Source organism: Delphinus delphis, chromosome 10 (assembly GCF_949987515.2).
Source record: "Delphinus delphis chromosome 10, mDelDel1.2, whole genome shotgun sequence".
NCBI lineage: Eukaryota > Metazoa > Chordata > Mammalia > Artiodactyla > Delphinidae > Delphinus > Delphinus delphis.
Window position 1 is genome coordinate 80,804,321 of NC_082692.2, and position 10,461 is coordinate 80,814,781.

Below are 10,461 nucleotides of genomic sequence, written 5' to 3' on the forward strand. Positions count from 1 at the left end.
GGGCACCGGCCATGTTTGTGTTGGTGCTATTGATATGGTCCCGAGATGGCACAAGCTTCAAGCTGCCAGGACAGCCCCCTGGCTCTAGTTACTGAAGTTGTCACCAACACTTTACACTTCGCCGCAGGCTTCCAGCTTGGGAGAGTTCAAATCGCTAGAAAGAAGCACCTCCTTCCTCCCAGCGGTGCTGAAGCAAGAGAGCTATTTGCAGTGTCTGGGAATCTATCCCAATTCTCACTGTTTTATGGTCCCAACTTTACCCTGTGATGACTGTGCAGGTCTCTTCTGCAGGAGGGAAGTGGAAGAAAAGGGCTGGGGTTGCGTCTTTGGCAAATAATTGATGAGGGAGAAGCAATGGCAAGTGTCGATAGTTCTGGAGTGAGCCTGGAAGCCAATCACCGGGCACCTTATTATATACTGACTTGTTTGTTTATTGGCCACCTTTGCCAATAGAATGTTAAGCTCCATGAGGGCAGGGATTCTGTCTAGTTTGTTCATCACTATATCCCCAAGTCATAGCACAAGGAAACTCCTGAATGAATATGTGTTGAGTAAATGAATGATTCTCTCCTTATTGACGAATTTTTAATTAATTTAATTTAATTTTTTCTGTAAAAGGGGTTTTTTATTTGCAGGGGAGTGGGACTCCTGTAACAGTTTCTGCTGTACAGCAAAGTGAATCAGCCAGATGAATACGTATATCCCCTCTTTTTGGATTTCCTTCCCATTTGGGTCACCACAGAGCACAGAGTAGAGTTCCTTGTGCTACACAGTAGGTTCTCATTTAAAGTAGGTTCTCAATCCCAATCTCCCAATTTATCGCACGCCCCCCCTCACCCCGCCTTGGTATCCATACGTTTGTTCTCTACGTCTGTGACTCTATTTCTGCTTTGCAAATAAGATCATAAAAATTAGGAATGCTTCATGAATTTATGCGTCACCCTTGCACAGGGGCCGTGCTAATCTTCTCTGCATTGTTCCAATTTTAGTATATGTGCTGCTGAAGCAAGCACACTCATTAATGAATCTTTGTTTTTAACTGAAGTATATAAGTCAGACAAACATCACATGATATCACTTATATGTGGAATCTAAAAAAACGATACAAATGAACTTATTTACAAAAGAGAAACAGACTCACAGACATAGAAAACAAATTTATGGTTACCAAAGGGGAAAGGTGGAGGGGAGGGATAAATTCGGAGGTTAGGATTAACATATACACACTACTATATATAAAACAGGTAATCAACAAGGACTATAGCTCAGGGAACTCTACCTAATACTCTGTAATAATCTATATGGGTAAAGAATCTGAAAAAGAGTGGATATATGTATAACAATTACTCCGCTGTACACCTGAAACTAACACAACATCTATACTCCAATATAAAATAAAAATGAAAAAAACTGAAGTACAGTTGATTTACAATGTTTCAGGGATACAGCAAAGTGATTCAATTATGTGTGTGTGTATATAGTTCAGATTCTTTTCCATTATAGGTTATTACAAGGTATTGAATATAGTTCCCTGTGCTATACAGTAGGTTCTTGTTGTTTATTTTATATATAGTAGTGTGTATATGTAAATCCCAAGTTCCTAATTTATCCCTCTCCCTCTTTCCCCTTTGGTAACTGTAACTTTGTTTTCTATGTCTGTGAGTCTATTTCTGATGAATCTTATAAACTAAACATGTAACCAGAAAGCCCTTGACTATAAATCTACCTGTAAAAGAACCAGAAGTATCGATCTGGCAAACACATTAAATCACTGACTCAATGATGCACCATAACTTTGCTCTTTCCTCCTTTCCTCCCTCCTTCCTTGCTCCTTCCTCCCTTTCTTCCTTCACTTGCTCACTTTTTCATTCATCTAACATTCACTGAACACATGAGTAGCAAGTTACTCTGTAGTGTACATTGATAAACTCGCTTGTCTTTGTTCAACCAGCGCATTTGAAAAAAAAACCTCTCTACTGTGTGAAAGATAGAGGTTTATTGGTGCTTGGAGAATGTGTTGAAAAATAGGATTAAAACTAGAGATACAAGTTGAACTAGGCGGTTTATAGCCATGTCCTGAAGATCTCCCAAGGGGAAAAAACGCCAGAAAGGAAGAGATAATCTTATTGTGCTATTTTTATGGTAGGAATATTTCCTGGACTAAAGTCACAGATTCGAAACACCCAACACAAATCCACTGTACTCAAAAGACAAAGTAAATTCTTCTTGAACAATAAGAATATGAGGTCAGCCGGTAAAATAAGTAGTTTAGGGTCTGGGGTGACCAAAATAGAGACTATTACTCCAAAGCAGGAGTCAGCAAACTATGGCCCATTGACTAAGTCTGGCTCATAACCTGTTTTTACAAATACATTTCACTGGAAGGCAGTCATGCTTGTTTGTTTATGAATTATCTCGGGCTGCATTCATGACAGCAGAGTTGAATTGTTTTGATAGTGACCGTATGGCCTGCAACGCTGAGAACGTTTACTCTCTGGCTCTTTACAGAAAAAGTTTGCTGATCTCTGGTCTAAGGGAAAGACGTTCTGATGCCAAATGAGAGCCTTTAAAAGAAAACACGCCTCACATTGAGCTGGGTTCACGGATATTTACACACCTGCTTTCCCTATCAATGAAAAGTAGCCAACAGTTCATATCACGACGTCATCAACCCCCAAGATGTTACTGCTCACTGTAACTCCTTCTGCTGTATGGCCACTAAGTTAATGATCTGAGATAATTTTCCATAAACTAACTTGTTGACCGATCAAAGTATTCTCCCTCCAGGCTTCCTACTGCACTGCCCTTCCACTCTCCCAGGCCAGAGCCGTATAACACAATCTCACTGCCTCAAGCTTACCCTGAGGTTTTGACTTGGCATCCAGCAGCCTTATAACTGAAGATTTCTTCACCTGTGCTTGTTCTGCGGTTACAGGTCTCAGAATGCCCATAAACTTGACAAAACTTGTCCCCTCTATGCCTTCGCATTTCACATGCGGATTGTTTATGATTTGGAGTTATATAATTCTTGGTTTCCCAATAAAGGAATCAGCAGGTGGTGTGCCTTTTTTGTTTTTAAAGTTACCTCCCTGCGTAAAAATTTGGAGCCAGGTGTCTCTCACTGAGTTCATCAGACCCAAGCGTCCAGACCTCCTAGGCCTTCCTTAAAACCCAGCCCTGACTTCCAAAAATTTTAAATAAATATTTTCAAAGAAGGGTTGAAGCTTCTGGCCATCCTCTCTCCTCTTACTGAAATGGAGAAACTGAAAAATGGGATCCTCCTTCACTGTTTTGGCAACACGGCCTTGCTGGAAAGATAATAATTTAAACAGCAGTTTCCAGATGCTCATTTAATATAATCCTCACAATCTAATAGAGTTCTTTTCACCCTTCTACAAATGAGAAAATGGACACTCAGAGAGTTCCAATAACTTACCCAAGGACACACAGCTATTGAGATGCACAGGCAGGATTTCCACTCTGCTGTTCTTCCCAACAAAAGCACGGGAATGAGGACCACAGAGTTCTCAGTGATCAAGAGCTAGAGAAAGAGTTGATATCCTGTAGTCAGAATTTTAGAGAATCCTATTGTAAGCCAAAGTTGGTTTACATAATCCTAACCAGTGTGCAATGAACAATTATTTTGTTTGTCATTTCCAATGGAAAGGGAGTTGGTGGTATTTGGAAGGTGGTGGGAGAAAAGGGAGGAAAGAGTAAATTAAATTTCATTTTCATTGGAGAACCGTACAAGAAGAAGCCAAATGTGGATGACAAGGTGAGGTGTGGTCAAGGTTAGCTTTAAGAACACAAACATTCTTTAAGTCATGGAGAGTTTGTTACGAAGTAATGGATCTCACCCCAAAGTGGGTGCTAACTGCTCTATAATATAAAGCCTCCTGCCCTTTGACCCCCTTGCCTTTCCCCTTTTCATCTCCTTGCTTCTCCCATCCATTCACACATTTACTGAGCGCTGACTAAAGGCCGGCTTTAAGTGGGATCTTGAGGATACAAGGACAACGTGACATTTATCTTGCTCTCTAGAATCTTAAGTTCAGGGCTTTCATGTTGAAACTATTCTCCCCATTTTTCCACCTGTGGGAATGGAGAATGCAGAGGATACCACTGAAATACAACCCAAACCCTATTTCCAGGGTCTAAAACATCATGGCGTATGCCCCAAAGTTTGCCCCTACAATTTGAAGTTTTGTCCTAGGAATTGCCAACTAGACCTCTCTTTCTGCCTTATCATTGCTCTTTCTTATCTTCCCAGCCCCTAAAACCACAACTCCAAGTTCAGCTTCTTTTGATCCACGGGGACACAGGCTAAGGGAAAGGCAGGGAGTAGCTGGCTTATTTAAGCTTCTCAAACAGCCCAAAGGCAGGGAGAACATGTATAAATAAAATATTGCTGTAGTTAAACCCACCCTTTCCCTTTGAATGACTCATCCTCATTTAGGAATCCCAAAGAGATGGGGGTAGGTGGAGACAGGATGACAGCATAAACATCCGGTTTCTAGTGATAACTCAGAATATTTCATTAATCCATAAAACCTTTAAAATACTTTTAGTGGTTTTTTTGTTTGTTTTTTTTTTTAAAAATCACACCCATAGAATGCATAACACCAAGAGTGAACCCTAATGTACACTATGAATTTTGGGTGATGAGGATGTGTCAATGCAGGTTCATCGATTGTAAACATGTCCCCTCTGGTGAGGGATGTTGGTAGTAGGGGAAGCTGCATGTGTGTGGGCAGGAGAAATGTGGGAACTCTTAGCTCAATTTTGCTGTGAACCTAAAACTATACAAGATAAAGTCTGTTTTTAAACATCATACACATTCATAAGCTCATTAAAAACTTGTCAAACTGTAGAAAAGTACAAAGAAGCAGGTGAAGATCACGCAGTATCCTTCTGTCCCTAATGTGCGATGAGTAGGTCAATGATTTAGTGACCAGCCCTGAAAGCACTTCTCTGGCCATACCTGCATGTGTACAAATTTCCAAAAATAGGGATGGATGTATATGTGTGTGTAAGTGTGTGTGTGTGTGAATGTGCAAATATTTGTGTCTCACCAGACATGCTTTTGTCTCAATTAATATTTACATAATTTTTAATAGCTGCATGGTATTGTTGATATGAAATGTGTCATAATTTACCCAACCAGTCTCTCTCTCTTTTTTTTTTAAAGTCTTTATTGAATTTGTTACAATATTGCTTCTGTTTTATATTTTGGTTTTTTGGTCACGAGGCATGTGGGATCTTAGCTCCCCGACCAGCGATCGAACCTGCACCCACTGCATTGGAAGGCGAAGTCTTAACCACTGGACGGCCAGGGAAGTCCCTAGCCAACCAGTCTCTTATTTGACAATCATTTCCGATTTTTTTTTTTTGCTCATATAAATAATGATGCAGTGAACATTCCTGAATGTACATCCTTTGCCTATTTTGATTTTTTTGAATCTGTGTATCTTTCCAGTCCATACCGTATCTTGGGAGAGGTTATGCGTTACATAGACTTCATACACACTGTGTGGGTAGTTCTTTATACAAAGTAAACTTTGCGGCAGAGACCCTTGAATAATTCTAACATTTCTATTAGAAAAAAAGAGGAAGAAGGTTTGACTATGACATCACATACAGAATGCCTGTAGCTCAGAGCATCGCACATAGTATATGCTCAGTAAGTAACAGCTGCTAATAGGATCATTGTTGTTGTTTCTTTTGTCTTGGTTCATGTCTCTTTGCTGAAAAAGATCTGAGTGTGGCACACGGAGGGCTGAACCACAGAAAATGAAAAGTGAACCACATTTCTATTCCTTAAAAGTTTCTGGCTCTGGCTGTAATCAAGTGTGAGTTTTAAAAACAAATGGTCAAGCCAAGGATGCAGTTCATACAACCACCCTCTCCAGACACTCAGTGAAACGGCTGTAAAACAGTCACAATGTAGACCCCATACTCAGTGGTGGCCGTAATAACAGTCAGACGTATTCTCTCATTTGTAATAAAAGAAGGGAGTACAATTTTTCTGGTTTTTATACATCATTATCTCTGTTCTGACTTTCTTATTCAAAGGCATGTTGGACTTTTATAAATATTATTTCCTGTCAGATTCTGAGGGCTATCACTCTGTCTTAGAGCTCAAGGTCAGCCCCAGATTAGTTCCAGAGCCTTCAACAACAGCCTAGAACTGTCTGCTTAATCCTCTTCAATTATAATACAGATGTAAAAAATACACAAAAAAACAAAAAATCCCCCAAACAAAAAACAACTAGCACCAAACTGCTTCTGCCCAAATCTACCATGCTTTTCATGAGACTGTGTGTGGCCCTGGCTGGGCTATGATCTTGAACATCAACTTCAGGAAAAAATTCTTGCTATAGGTTGAGGCTCAGATTTATGGCTCTGTTCTTTGCCCTGAGGTGAGATGGAAGCAAAATCAATGAGGTTATTAGTTTGGGGGCTGCTAGAAGCAAGCAACATGAACCAATTATCAGCGACCTGAGATCAGTGAAGCAGGAAAAAAAATGTCGGATGAAAAGAGAGAAATCAAGGCGGCACTCTATCTCTTGTTATTGTCTATGATAGAATTCATTTTAAAATTATAATCATGTTTTGTTAGCACTATAGAAAACAGAATAGACAGCATTAAATGTTGTACTAGAAATATTTGAAATAATATCAACCAAGTTTTGTTCCTTGACCCCTAATTAATAACCAGCCTCTATCACCTCCTTTGTGAACACAGGGAGATTTTCTGGATCAGAATCTTCTGTCATCTCAAAGAAATTTAATTAGAAATAATAATCATGACTATCATTTCACGAGCACCTATTGAGTGCCTGGCACTGTATGAGGTCCTTGGTACGTTTGAGTCAATCAGTAGTTCTTGAGAGCCTCCTGTGTACCAGGCATCATTCTAGGTGCTAAAGATACAGCAGGGAACAAGACACGTCTGCTTTTCTTGAAGCTTCTGTTCTAGCAAGAGGAGACAACCAACAAGCTCATAAACAAACAAACACACAACAGAGTCAGTGCTATGCAGGGAATTAAAACACAGTAATGTGACAGAGAACCACTGGGTAGTTAAGAAAAACCTCAGTGATGGGGGCGTAGATTTAAGCTGAAATTTTAATAAAAGGAAGAAGGGGAGGGGGTGGAATTGAATCCTCAGGATGACTCTAGCAACCCAATTGCAAAGAGGAGGAAAATGACGCTCAGAAAGGCTAGGCAACTTCCCCACGGCAGGGCTGGGATTCAAATATTGTTCCCGTTTCTGCGAAGCCCCAGCATGTCAGGTATAACGATGGTGGGATCTGTTCATAAATGTCTCTCTCAAGAGATCACAGTGAGCGTGGCTGCCACAAAGTAGGAGGGAAATAGGAAAGACAGGTGTTTGGGACATGGAATCTCAGAGTTTATTATTGTAGGTGTGACCAGCTTGAGTGAAATACACTTGAAAAGGAAGAGTGAACTGACTTTCTGGTGGGCCTTCTAAGAGCGTGTCCAGTCAGAGAACAGGGGATGGCCTGAGTCCACGCAGGCAGGGCCAGGCCAACACCCAGTGGCCAGTGTTTGAACTGGGCTCTCTGTGGGTTTGGTACTATCCATGTGTGTCACTGGAGGTCACGCCTTTGAGCTTCTGACCCTCACGTTTAATATCAGTCTCTTTAAGAGGAACAATCCCTAAGAAGACTGGCTGCCTTTTGGTAGTTTCATGACCTCCCTGCTTTAACTCATTAGCTTATTGCCCCAAAGAATAAAACATGAAAAAAAAAAATCTCATTAGGTTCAAATTCTGACACATTCTGGACTCACTGGCCATTTCTATCTTCTTTTGGGGATGCCTTTCTGTTTTCTGCAAGCTTGTGACCAGGGATTTGTGATCAACTTAGACAACTTTGTAGAGCAGGGACCTGTTTTATTACTCTTTGCATCATCATCTGTGGGTTTGTATCAACACATTCAAGTTTGAGAATCTCTGGTTCAGGACAGCGGTTCTCAACTTTGGAAACATATTAGAGCCACCCAATGAGATTTAAAAAAATCTTAATGCCCAGGCCATATCCCAGTCCAACCAAACTAGACTCTCCAGGTGGTGAAGCTTATGCACCTGTGATTTTAAAGCTCCTCAGGTGATTGACTCTAATGTACAGTCAAGATGGAGATGCACTGGTCTGGAGCCTCTCTGCGATATAGTATGACACAGAGCAAGATTCAGTATAGGAAAATCAGCCGTGAATTGTGTCTATAGAAATACATAATTCCAAGTTCCCAAGAGCGGCCCTTCAACGTTAGTAATACTCTGTCCTTTGATCAGAAAGGTAACTTTACCAAATAGGTAGCATTTATGCCTGCAGGGCTTTTCTTAACAGCTATGTGAGTATAAGAATTACTTGGGGGACTTGCTAAAAGGCAGACTCCTGGGCCCTACTTCTAGGTAGTCATGGATTCAGCAGGGTCACGGTGAGGTCTGGGAAACTGTATTCTTAACATGCACCTAGGTGATTCTGGTGCAATTTGCCCTTGGTTCAACTTTGAGAAACAATGCCTTAGAAGACTGCTTTTCAACTAAGGGTGATGGGTTTTTTTTGCCTTCACGGGACATTTGGCAATGGCATGAGAAAATTTTGGTTGTCACAACTGGGTGTGTGTGTGTGTGTGTGTGTGTGTGTGTGTGTTACAGGGATCTAGTGAGTAGAGGCCAGGGATGCGCTCCACATCTCATAACACAGAGGACAGCCTCCACAATGAGGAACTTTCTGCCCAAAATGTCAACAGCGCCGAGGTGGAGAAACACTGCCTTAGATTAACATCTCTTCTGAATCAGTCTCCTTCTCTGCTAGCCTCAAAGAAAACTCTTTAGACCCTGATAGAAGAAAACTTTCCCTGGGCCAGGATCCTTGCTTCATTCATTTTTGAGTCTGGCCTCATCCACACTCCATGAATGTTTATGCTGCTTCAAATAAAATTCATTTAAAATACCCTTGGGACTGACCACAAAATAGCTTTGCGAGTGGCAATCATAACTAGTGTTTACAGGGAGAAGGAAGACCCAGGGGCCTAATTTTCAGTCTAAAAGTCTAATATAATTCCTCTAGATCTCATCTAAGGAAATCGCTCTCCATGTATTTTTTTCTTTAACATTCACCAAATATGACAGTGGCTCTGGACCTGCCTGTGGTGTCTGCAGGTGAGTCAGCCACGTGCATGTGAGGGCCACCCAAGGCGCTCCGCCATCACACGAGGAACCTCGTTGGCTGGGTCTGCCGTGCTGTCTGGCTACCAGTTGGCACCGTTGAGCAAACTAACTCGATCCCTAAGCCAACCCTGAATTCCAGGAAATCATAATCCAGCAAATAACTCTACACAGATCTGGGAGGAAACTGAGCAAGGAAACAGTGGCCTTCATGGCTCTAAAAATAGCCAGGTATTACCTTTAAAGCTCTTTCAAGAAGATGCACTTAACTTCACTCTGCTTCACAGAGCGAAGAAGCAAAGGGCTCGTTTGTTTGTTGACAGGAGCTATCTCTATGTAGTCAGCAGACGTCGGAATGCTGGATACCCAATCAATATTGGGGTGCCATGGAGTTACTGTGCTACTGGGCTGACCAGACCACAGTTAAAAACAAGAAACTACCCTTGGTGAGGCTGACCTGACCGCATGTTGTACTACATTGATCATGTTCATTTTCCTGACTTTGCTTTTTCTTCCAACTTTAACACTTGGCACGAATACTGTGGTGAAACGCATTCACTGCTCTTTCATTTTATGTGTTGCCCCAATCTATCAGCGCCAGCGATTCTTTAAAGCCTCCTTTAAAAGTATTTCACCTCCAGCAAGGTTGGTGAATAGAGAAATGAATAGATCACGGAGTGGTGATGAATTTCAGCCAAGTTAGCAGTTTTCCTCCTGTGGTTAATCACCCACAGAATACTTTGTTTGCTCTTTTTTCTTCTTCGTCTTTTAATTTTCGGTCTTGGCAATCTGCGCCAAAGTGACTGGGAGTTATGAAAAGTATGAAAATGTGTTTGTTTCAAATAGTTGGCTGAGTTCTTCATCAGCCGGAGGCCCAGCACAGGTGTGAATATTTGTTTATAATCCAAACACAGCAAAGTAAACGGTTCCATTTTGCACCCTTTTTTGCCCCATACAATGCTATGAATATTTTCTTTGTGATGGTCAGTGACTTTGTTTAACTTGAAAAAAGCCTGAATGGAAAGGAAGGGCCCAGAGACTCAAAACTATTTGTATAAGGGCCTGAAGTGACTGACGGCTCAACTAATCTGGGCGTAGAGCCCTGACATTTTGTCAGCTCCCCCAAGGAGCCAGACGTGCTGTCCACGACACACCTGTCAAGTGCTGATAGAAAAACAACTCTGTCATACGTAGCCTTTAAGGCTACGTATGTGACCCATAACCCTGGAACCCCTTCTGGAGTTTTCCACGGGGTATCAAAATCC

The 10,461-nt window shown here is 41.4% G+C and overlaps 1 non-coding gene across 1 annotated transcript; it reads right to left on the reverse strand.

Moving 5' to 3' along the window:
* Window positions 1-906: 906 nt before the first annotated feature.
* On the reverse strand, window positions 907-1,013 carry LOC132433042 (U6 spliceosomal RNA). Its single transcript, XR_009521081.1, has one exon. It is a non-coding gene; the product is annotated as a U6 spliceosomal RNA (small nuclear RNA).
* Window positions 1,014-10,461: the final 9,448 nt, after the last annotated feature.